Source organism: Ips typographus, linkage group LG7, assembly GCF_016097725.1.
Source record: "Ips typographus isolate SLU linkage group LG7, UJ_Ityp_2.0, whole genome shotgun sequence".
Taxonomy (NCBI): domain Eukaryota; kingdom Metazoa; phylum Arthropoda; class Insecta; order Coleoptera; family Curculionidae; genus Ips; species Ips typographus.
In genome coordinates this window covers 4,342,177-4,354,376 of record NC_138428.1, presented here as the reverse complement: position 1 = coordinate 4,354,376, position 12,200 = coordinate 4,342,177, and positions in this window count along the sequence as shown.

The following is a 12,200-nucleotide window of genomic DNA, read 5'->3' as shown; positions in this document are numbered from 1 at the left end:
TGCAAGTTTTGTAGTCTTAAAAGCAGCTCAATAAGAAAGATAAACCACCTGACTAAATTGGTGGTCATTCAATGGTTAGTCACGTGACCACATTAACAAGAAGTTTGGTTAAAGATTTAAGACGGTTCAAAAACCACAAAGTTTATCTACTTTTTTGTCTAAAGCAATTGTCCCTCTTTTTATCATGGGACTCCTTAGGTCCTGTTGTACAAAATGTGGTTCTTTTGCCATTTAAACTTTAGACATACTTTGAGTTTCCCAATTTCCTTCACAGTTTATAAGTACTAAATAGGTATTGATTTACAACCCATGAATAAATTAAAACATAACTTATTGTTTTCATTAAGTAATTAACAAGAGTTTTGAAGTAATCTGAACCACAGTTTTATCACTGACAAACGTTCTAGTGATAAAAACGCGTTGAGACGTCAAAGAAGGGCACGCAAAATAAATCTTTAAATCCACGCACTATGTTAATAACCGCTCTAACGAGGCAATAAATTGCCAATAAAAACATCAGCGACACTTGCACCCTGGGACCCCCGCGTTTCATCGACCCATTGTCAACCCTAATTTCAATCCCCCCCTGTATTTACCGCGGACAAATACTTCATTCTGACATCTCTCGTCGCACTCGAAAGCAATACTTTTTTTGACTGTGTTTGTTTCGTCAACATAACGATGTTTTATTGGTTTCGAATGACTTAACGTGGGAAGCCTTCCAACCGATTAGCCAGTAGTTATAGGTTAGGGCTACCAATTAAAAAAGTGCAGCCGGAAAATCGGCCGTAAATTTCCTGCCGTTCGTATAAAAAACCGTTGCGACAGTAATAGCGACCATCAAATTCGGCTTTATAGTCAGGCACTCGGCGAAACGTTTTTTTGATGAATGGCATTATCGCCCGGCTCTTCGAGACCCAAAAGGACGATACCACGAGAGGGTTTATCCATTCTGTGGTCTTCCCACTACCATTGACATCCTCTAATACGTTAACACTACAGCAAGAAAATACAGTAATTTCCCGGCTGCGTTTACAACAAAAGTACTAGCAGTCAGAAGAAAGTAAACCCTAATTGGGTGGCCAATCAAAATTGTCCGGGGAAAGTCACAATTGGTTCTGTAGTGGCGCCCCCTGTTGGATTTCCGCTCACGTTCGATGGCCGGGATAATCGGAGCGTTGCTTCGGACTGATACAGCTACACTCCAAGGAAAAATACACTGTTTGGCATTGATCCGCGCGAGTTTGCGAGAATTGCTTTTTTATCTGTTTCCATTCTGTTTCGCGTGCAAGCCGAACGGGAAAAATATGTGTTTCATTCTTGTTTCTACCCTCTTCTTCCCCAATCATCTTATCGCTTCGCCTTCAGTAGGAAACAATGTCTTGACGTTTTGAAAAGTAACAGCCTTCGTTAAAACGGAAAATTTGAAGCTCAAATACGAAAAAACTCAGATATGAGATCAGGAATAGATTGCTCTATATCATTAAGTATTGTTTAAACAAACGACTATAACTAAATAACCCAACCAACATTACCACGGACGGAAGAATATCTAAACGTAACATCAACAGTATCATCTGCAAAGGTATATGGTCAATAATATTGGAAATGGACTGATCTGAATGAGGCTCTGAAATGAATGATCAGAAGAATGTACCTATTAAACAATGCACTAGTGCTTTAAAACAGCATTTTTACATCTTTTTCTCTGCTTTATTATGAATGGTTTACTCAATTTGGGGTGTGTGCATCATTCTAATGGTTTATTTATGAATGATGATTTATAGTATAGTTGATGTGTAAGGTTAGGTTAGATTAGGATTTTGAGCCTATGTAGCATAACCACCATCTTCTAGGCTGATGGGTTAACACAAAGAGTTCTTTGGTGTATTTTAAGTAAAGAAAAGCTTCAAAAAACTTGACTTTTGATTTCCACTTAAAATGCGTCAAGTATGATGTTACTAATGTAAAAACAAACTTTTTTAAGATTTGATAGCAAGGAACTGAAACTCACCCTTACAACCAACAGAGATAATAAACTAAAATCTATTATAATATTACAAATAATAAAAAATATGGGTTTATAATGCAATTTACACCGTAAGAGTGTTTTAAAGGCATCTGGGTTTACACAGTTCTTTTCAACTTGCGGTTAAATAACCATGTTTCTACACTTCAAAATTAAGTTAAATTATGCAGGAAAACTTGCATCTTGCAAAGAGATTTGCCATTGTATCAAACAGTGATGAGGAACAGAATTGAATCTTGTTGACATCCATTTATTTTGTTGAAAACTGAAGAAGTTTGTTATTCTGTCAGAGTTAATTTACAGTCAAACTTTGTTTGTTGTTTGTTTTTTAATAAAATAGTTGTATAGATTTAGTTCAATCTGGAGTTAAACTACAACTTACACAACTGACCCTAACTCGGTTAAATCGACCTCTTCATGCATAAAAATTTACAAAATAAGCAAAAATTGAAACCATATTTAGCTCAGAAAAACACATTAAATTTCAAATTCTAACACCCTGTATTATAATAATATTAGACATTATGGCAGAATGTGCATATTTGAACTGATTTCGAGAAGTAATTATGGCAGTAGTACATAGAATCAGCAATTCTTAAAATAAAGAAAATGAACAAGTTAAAAAACGTTCTTTAGGAAAATGTTTTTAACTCTGTAGTGTAAATGCAATTTTTAATTTTGTTTTCTCCCTTTTTACGTGTACCATTTTTGTGGTTTTTCTACCGTTTAATTTTTTTGTATATATTCTACCGTTTTTAATAACATTGCCATTATGTGGGTTGTAAAACATTTGATAATATACTGCGAATTGCCAAATTCATTCTAAAAATGTACTTAAAACATATCTATTTCTCACTCTAAGTGAGTCACGTGACTGCCTAGCTAAATTATCTTCTAAAACCATGTTATATCTGTTACTAATGTCAAAATTGTCGAAATTTGTCTAGAATCTGCAAGAACTAAAGTTTAACACAGTCTTCTTAAAGTTTTCAAAAAGAGACGTGTTTTGAGATTTTCGACAGTTATTTTGTCACGTGACTGTCTTGCTAAATTATCCTTTAAAATCACGTGATATCTGTAACGAATTTCAAAACTTGCCTAGAATCTGCAATATAAACACTGGTGGTTTAGCACATCAGTTTTCGAGACGAGACGTGTTTCAAGATTTATGACAGTTATTTTAACAATTCTTACGTGATTGTGTAGCACACAAATTATTTTCCAAAAACTGTCAAAATTTGCCTAGAATCTGCAAAAATTCAAGTTTAACACACTTTTCTTACAGTTTTCGAAACAAGACGTGTTTCAAGATTTATGACAGTTTAGCTAAACAGTGTAAATGACTTAACAACTGTCACTCGCGTCAAAACTGGAAAACTGTGCTTAAAAGTTGCAAAAATCAGGATTTATGGAAAGTTTTCTTGCAGTATTGGTTATAAAACGAGTTTTTCAGATTTATGACGGTTATTTCAACAGTTGTCACGTGACTGTCTAGCTAAAATATCCTCTAAACCCACGTGACATTTGTCATTAATGACAAAGCCTAGTAAATAATTGATGGAAAAATTAAAACCTGTATTTTTTAAGCACATATGGTTTATACATAGGTATAGCAAACTGGCATTATTTTTCGATAATAACAAAAAAACACCCCGTATAATAAAGTTAGCTAAAAATTTTGTTTTGATCTACTGTTTAATGTTTATCATAACGCTCAAACTAAATTACAATTTAATTATTATTACCAAGTCATCTTACCATAAATTGGTAATTTTTAAAGATAATTTCTATCCCCAAAACGGTAACACATACCGTCGTATGACCAACGGACAGTTCAATTGCTGGCAACAGCTGCTAAAAGTGGTCAAAATTATGAAACCTCGGTTTCAACCAGCCGTTTGTGCTTTTACCGCTAAAATTTAATCGTGCGGTTGGTAGTCCTGTTTGTCCCTACCGAATGGGGGTAACGTTTACCGCAGTCTTTTAAATTTAGCACTAGCACAATAGTTTAGAGTGGTGTAGAGAGATACAAAAATCGACATGATGATAAGCTGAGTTGAAGCACGCCACTGTAATTTTACCGCACTTGAACTGCGATTAAAAAACCAACTTAAACAATAAAACAAACTGAACGAACTGTTGGAGGGGCCGATAGATGGCGCGAGTAGTTTGTGCCGCTTCTAAAACGGGCGGAGTTCGCTCTATTTAAGGCGGAGCCGTGAGCAGGCTGGGGCTCCTCCCCCGTTTTGTTCCGAAAATACCACCATGTTTTCAGCGTGTTCTTTTGCGGAAAGACAAGTTTTAGGTCTTTTCGAGTGAGCTGGTTTTCTTTCCTTTACTGGCTTGTATTGTTTGTAGTCTCTCTTGTGAAACTCTGACGCTCGTTTGTTATTTTGGATGACTGTACCTCTGAGCGAGAGGTGGGGGGAGTATAATCCTTAACTATTTTTGCAATATTACCTACAAGCAATAAAACGAGCCTTAAATATTTAGTCGCTTATCTGGGAGATAATAAGTTATTTCAATTTTAGCCTCCCGGACGTTTTTCGTGAACGGGGAGGGTGTGATAATAGGTCTGCATCTCTCCCTAGGGACAGAGCTTTAGCTCTGGGAGAAAAAGGGATGCATCAACTGACATCTATCTTTTCGCTTCCGAAAGAAAAAATAATAGCTGTCATAGTATCTATATGCGTGTAATGAAACTTGGTTTTTCTCGCTTCCGCTCTCGGCACTAAAAAGAGCAAACAAGAGGGTGATTGTTTCCCTTTTTTGCCCGATTCATTGTCGATGTGTGTGTGGATATAGGCCTTTAGCATGGGGTGCGATAATACGTCACTTAGGCTTACTGTATACGAATGTTTGGGGATGTACGAGGGGGCTGAAAGAGACCTTTCATTACGATGTTTCTTTTTGCCGAGACCTAATGGATGCGAATTGACTCTGTGTTCTTTTGTCCCTCAACGTACACTTGGGAGAGAAAAAAGCCAGGATATTATACACCCCAGCACGTTTCGTAAATATATCAGTCATTCTCACACATTAATTTATTAATAAAATCATGTTTTGTATGATTAATTGATTAGACGCATTATTTACATAGGAAACTAATTACATTAATTTGTAGAAGCAAGTAAAACATGACAAGGATACCAAGTGTCTATGTGTATAAAAAAATTACAATATTTCAACCGATTATAAAACAAGGTTAATTCGAATGGATATATTCTAGAATGTCAATCAATATATCGAGAATTTAATAAAAATTAATTTGCTAAATCATCAAATATAAAAAAATTAATATATTATGATTTTTCAAAAATAACTACTTCAACACGTTACCTCTTATACAGGGTGGTCCAAATTGAATGTAAGATAATTCAAGGATGGAAAGTACATAAAAAAGAAACTCCAAATTGTCATACAAATTGTAGTCGAAAAGTGCCCCCTAGCGGAGTTAGCGCATTTTAAAGGTGAGCCACTCACTCAATTTGGACCCCCCTGCATTAAGAAAATAATAATAAATTAAGGCTTTTTGTTTGTATATTATTGCATTTTAAGGGTTTTAGTACTTTCTGGTTATGTTTGTATTATTTGCAATACTTTATTCTTATTTTTTTTCTTACTTCACTCTTTTTTATTCCTATCCTACTTTCAGTATAGTATACTTATTAATTAATTATTATTGTTCATTATAGTAGATCTTTAAAAGAAAGTAATTTTACGAAACACTACCTATATGAAAGAGTAATTCATCATCACAATCAGGCAATATTCAGCAGGTCTCTGTATTGCTGAAGCGATTTCTAGTCCAGAGTCATCTGACAGTATGGAAATAATCTTGGAGGTTTGAAGAGTATTGTTAGAGGCTTTCGGCAGTTTTTTTAGGTATTATCCAAGTTTTTAACTAATTTCTGGCATTTTGAAAACGACTTTAAGCCTCTTAAAGGTTTAAAGGGCTTTAGAAACTTTTGGTAATTTTAAATACATTTCTAGAGCCATCTGGCAATAATAAAGCAAAGTTTTAGATGATTTTAGAGCTCTCTACTAATTTTAAAACGATTTTAAAGACTTTAGCTACTTTATAATTATTGTACATGATTAAGTAGACACCCATATTTGATTTTTTCGTTGTTTTGGTGCCTTTTTGGTCAACGATAGAATATTGTGTTGGGTTCACCAAGGCATCCCCACAATTACCAAACCATGTACTTCACTTAACTAAACTAGCCTGGAAAATATGCATATGCATATGCATATTAAATTCAGTCGTTTTTTAGATATAAAAATGAAGTAATTATTACATATGAAAGAGTAATGCATCAGGCAATCAAGTTTTACCTTGAACGCACAGTTGCACGATCCATGTTATCCACATGGAAGAAAATAGAGAACTTAAAAATATAGTAGAACTTTCTTCTTATTAAGTTTAAATAAAACTAAAATTAAAAGCTTGCAATCCGCATTTTAGTTTTTCCTCTTTTTTGTGCATATGTAGGTATACAGTGTGTTACAAATTCTGATTGCTCTCAAATTCTACCAATGTCACACTTTGGAACACACCCTGAAAGAGACTATTGAGCACTTATAAACCAAAAAGAAAATTTATAATGTTTTTTGCAATAATGTTCGAACACTAATTTGAACTAAAATCCAAACTATATACAAAGTGATTTATAGTTATAGTGTAAATAAAAAATATGTCCATTTCAACAGTTTTTAAAACTTTTTCATACAAAATTTAAAAATGTTGTACTAAATATTCAAGACTATAAATTAATTCCAATTCTGTATATTATAAATTTTCTACTTCCACTGACTTTTCTGATTTCTCTGATTCTGAAGTACACTTTAGTTAAAATACTTTAAAACTATATGTAAAAGTGACCTGTTTTGTGTAGATTTTTTTTAGTACATTTATTTTTACATAATTTCACATTGTTTTAACAATAACAACCATCAATGCCTTATGTAGGATCAACTCAAAAAAACAAACCCATCTAACTCAAAGTCTCCAGACAGGAATAAAAATCAGCTTTCAATGCCTGGAAACCCGCCTAAGGACGTGCCCTAAACGACAAAACCCCGGCACCGAAAAAAAAACAGGGAAGAGCCGTATAACCCCGATTCCCTCGGGAACGAGGCAATATCGAAAATTAGATAACCCGAAAAACACTTCAGCGTCCTCGAAACATTTGAAGGGCGCGTTTATTACCTTTCTCCAGGCATACATTCTGAAGCAACTGTAAAGTAATTAATCCTCTCTCTGAAGATCTCCATGGAGTGGCACTATGGTACTGAGTTTGAGTTATCATTCCTTGAGATCTACTGGCTTGTTTGTTAAGGTTTTTTATTAGTAAATACTGTGGTGTTTTCCAGCAGGTAAGTTTTTAAATTGGGGATAGGGTAGTTATTGTTTGAGAGAGGAAATAGGAGGGTGTTATGTGGTGACGCTCCTAGCGCCCAGGTTGCTCTCGCAACTAGGAGAGCTACATTAATTAGTTCGGGGAATATAGCAGAGCAGTGTGTTTACACTGCACTTACAAGTCGTAATTAAAACTGTCTTACTTGTATACGTTCCGGGTCTCCCTTTTGGGTCGCTTATTTGCAAATTGAGATTAGTCGACGTTGGTGATACTCTTTAGTATGAACGCATGCATTATACATGTAGTACAGATTAATTTATACGCTACTGTTTGTTCCAGAAAAAACATCATCGACGGACTGAAGGCCTAAACAGCCTGACCGTACATCCGAAACTAATTTATCCAGAATTGTTCTGGTTAATTTAGTCGTGCGTTTCCATAATAAATGTCTCCAATTAGTGTCTCAATTCACGAATTTATCGTACGTGCAAATAGACCAACGTTTAGGTCGCTTGCCAAAACGATTATACGCTGAAATTGATGTAAACGACGCAGTCTGAAAGGGGTATCGTCACGTAACCAAATTCCGAGATTTACATTTTGTTTTATTGGAAAAAGTTGGTATTGTGTGTAACTGGAGCCTTCTTAAGCAGACCTCTATATCTGGAAACATAATCCCATCTATAAAATTTATCTATTTTCGTCACGTATCATCCTGAAACAGATCAAGTTATTAGATTTTTTATATTTACCTGACAATATGTTAGATAAGATTACAGTAGTTTTCACTCGTATCATCTACAAAAAGTTCAGCATTTAATTCCTGATGACACTGATGACATGACTTAGAAACCAGACTACATTAATGTAACTTCTGCTTCACTATACGTTTTACAAATGATACATAGTTTACGAAAAACATTATTGATAATACACAAAATGAGCATATTTTGACCCATAAAAGTCAATAAGACATTGTTATTGGAAAGCATCCATAATGATTTCCATTTTTGCAACTTTTGGGACGATAATTGTTTCCAGAACTTATCACTTTATAGTTTTTCTATAAAGTCTTTTTGACCATGAGATATTTTGAATATACTTTCAGTTTTTACCATTACCATTGGCTTTCTAACTGAATATTAGTAAACCATGTTAAACATCTCTTCAGGTAATTTTGAGTTTTTGAAGTAAATTCCAACTTCCTCCTTGATCAAGAATTGAATGATTGTTCAGTTATTCACGATTTTTGAATTAAAACGTATTAAAAAAATATCCAGGAACAAAAACAGACAAAATCTGTTCACTCTCACGATGCTCTGTCCTAACCCGTCCCAAATTGAAATAAACCAATAAACGAACAAATAATAGGATCGGTTTTACAGTTTGACAGGCAAATTTGTACACATGAACAAATCGATGTATTATTTACCGGGATAAAAATCCCGTTTATTTTTCAGTCGGCGGTCGCACTCGTGTTTGAAAAATATCACTTTTCTGTTGGCAACGTGTTCGATGTCCTTTTTTTTTGGCGAAATGGACAAAGCTCCCAGAGGCGTATCACCCAAAAATTATTTGTATCATTGAAACCTCTCGAGAGGAGGTTAGAGGTAGGAGAGTTGCTGAAACATTTAAAAGACGTCCATCAACTCGGTTATTTGTCCGAAACCTCGAACGACACATTGGCTTCTTGGGGCATCAATAATGGATAAGCGCCGACAAGACCGGACATGCCTGGACACGGGTCAGCTCCGTATTGATAATTTAACGGGATCGTCCATTGGGAATTAGGAAAGAGTCCCTTCTGGTCGGTTTGGACTGGATTATTGATGGACCTGTAAAGGAATTTCCGGATTCGTCCCGGTTACCTGGATCGGCCTAATGGACCAGAGGCCCCCGACCTATCGAGATGATCATTAAGACGACGAACAATAAAAACTTCCTCCGACGATGCGATACCATCTAAATTTCACACCTTACAGCCTTTACACCCAACTGAAGTTGGATGTTCAATGTAAATCGGTGCGTGGGTTCGCTTATCGCTGCTCCGTCTGCTTCTCTGCTACAACCTTGTGTCATCGGTGTACTGAACGACCGGTTCGATGATTGGTACCACTACGTTCTTGAATTGTTTTACCTCCATCACACAACTTTCTCATCCACCTAAATATAAAACACAACTCACACCCCAAACGATCTTAACAACAACTTATACCATCAAAAAATACCCCATTGAAACTATTTGAATATTATTGTTTGTTTGTTAAATTTCAAACAATCAAGGAACGTAGTGATGAAAAAATCCACGATTCGATCGAAGAACTACCAAGTCGCCTGCCTGACGCCAGGGACTGTGTTCGGACCAATTATAACACCTCGGGTTCCGCGGCGCTAACAATGGTACCCGAACCAGCCGAAGGACCAAAAAAAAACGAAATTGTTTTAATGTTTCTCAAGAGTGTTTTAAACGGTTTTATTGTTCTGCGACCAGAAGAAAAATAAGCGGGAATGGCGTTAAATGTGGTTAAAAAGCTTTGCCGACAATAGTTTGGTACGGATGATAGGAAACTTGCAATACAATGTTATTAATTTTACATTGAAAGTTTACTAAATAAAACTTGTAAGTGTGGTTCTACAAGAGTAAAAAGTGACCTACAAGTATTTTTTAGAATTGATGAAGCTGTTGAAACTGAAGTGTTGATAGACATGAATATAGGATAATATCATTGTTGGTCATAAAAGTTTGTTTGGAAAAAAATTCTCAACAAAACAAATTTTCCAACATGTTTACTTAATTTTCTTAGAATTAATCAAACTTTGCATTACATAGCTCCAAGAGAATATGCTGAAACTCTCTACCATCAGTCTAAAGCTCGAATTTACTCTCTAAAATTCTTAATATCAAATTTTGGTTCGCATTTCATAACAGTAATTGTTGGAAATTAAAATAACACTGAAAATATTTGTAAACTTTAACGCCTTGTACCAGAGGAATCAGGAACATTTTATTTACACATGTTTTGTGGATTACTAATACTGTGACACCTTACTATACCACAGTCTAATTTTTAAGAGCTTTTTGCATCTGTTTAAGAAAGAATAGATACCTATGGTTTTATTACAGTTTTAAACTACTACAACGAAAATACCCTTTTCAAAACAAGGAACAAATAACTTAAAATTGTGGAATATAACTGCATTCTGATTCAATGACTTCTTAAGCCTTATTCCAGGCATCATTTTTGAATCATCAGGTATTGAGTACTGTAAAGTGCTCTTGGTTGCAGAGTCCATAGTAAAATAGGATATTTGATCAGTAAAATATAATACTGGTTGTCTTTTACCTGAGAAAATAATCTGGTTTTCCGGTTGTTTGGACTTTCAGACAATTTGAAATCAAGTGCAATCTCCCCAATTGAAAAGTTAAGTAAATCTTCTCTAACATCCCAGTGACTGGCTTTTCAAAATTGATTTTCAACTTTCTTACAATTTAGTCTATTTTGAACGCCACTGTTCAGAACCGTCTTGGATACAATCATTCGGCCGGCAATAAGCTAATCTGTCGAAAAATTGACATCCTCAACTGACACGAACGTATCCGAGCATCGAGTTTCGCCAAATATTGACTGGCAAAAGCGAAATCTACGGCCCGAAGAAACAGGCACGTAGTGCTACGTGCCCTCCGCACCCTTTCCCAGACTTATTTGATTGATAGGGACATTGATACCTTTCGCTTTAATTGCCACCGGCTCGAGTATGTTTACGAACACTCGAAACGTTCTATTACTGTTTACGGAAGGGGGCTCAAACCGACGGATTACAAAATACAAGACTCACACACCATGATTTCCCAATGCAAATTGCTATCCAGCAATAATTGATCAAGTTAACCCGAGTAATAGTCATTGTGATTGAACACTGATCCTCAGTTTTGTACTAGCCAATATGTGCTTACAGATAAGAGAAAAGGGGGTATGATCTACAACCACTATACAAACTAGTAGAGATCAGTTGGTAATTTATTGTTTAAGTTACTTTACAGGTCACAAACAGCTTGTTGATCTTTTATGTTTGATTTGTGATGGTTTTCTAATTTCATTTTGAACTCTTTCCCACCTTTTTTCTATTATTTTGTTGTTAATGTTGTCAAAAGAGTCAAGAAAATTGATAAATTAGCATTGCTATTTTATTACTTTGCTTATGTTGTGCTTATGCTGTGTTATCCAGCTTAATAGTTTCTACTACGTTTTACTCAATTTCAATTTTTTCATCATTTCAGCAAACATCATTTCCTTTATCCCCAAATAGCAGACGGAGTAATTCATCTAAAAATTCCATCAATGTCGGCTAGGACATAAAACTTAATTTCCACTGGAAAAATTAACAAATAAACGTCTCGTAATATCCGTCGAGACGTGTCATACGTTGAAATGGCGCTCGTAAAACCGAAGAAAATTATCCGACGACGCGAAACACGCCTCATTTGAATGCGTCAAAACCGTAGATATGACATTCTTAAGGTGTCGTAAAACCAAATTGACCTCGCGCTCTTCTTTAACCACCCCACGCCCGCAAAACCCGTGACAATTTATCAAAAATTGTCTGGATGCAATAATTCAAGAAGTAATTAAGTTGCAACTTCAAAGCTCTCAATAAATTGCAGTTTTGCGCTTTTGAACCTGTAACAGCAAAGACCGGGCTGTAATTAATATTTGCATTTGATGACGCTCCACATTCAACTCGGTCGATTCTAAAAATATGAATTTTCCACTTGTGTTTTTCCATTGAATAAAGCAATTCTGTTAAAG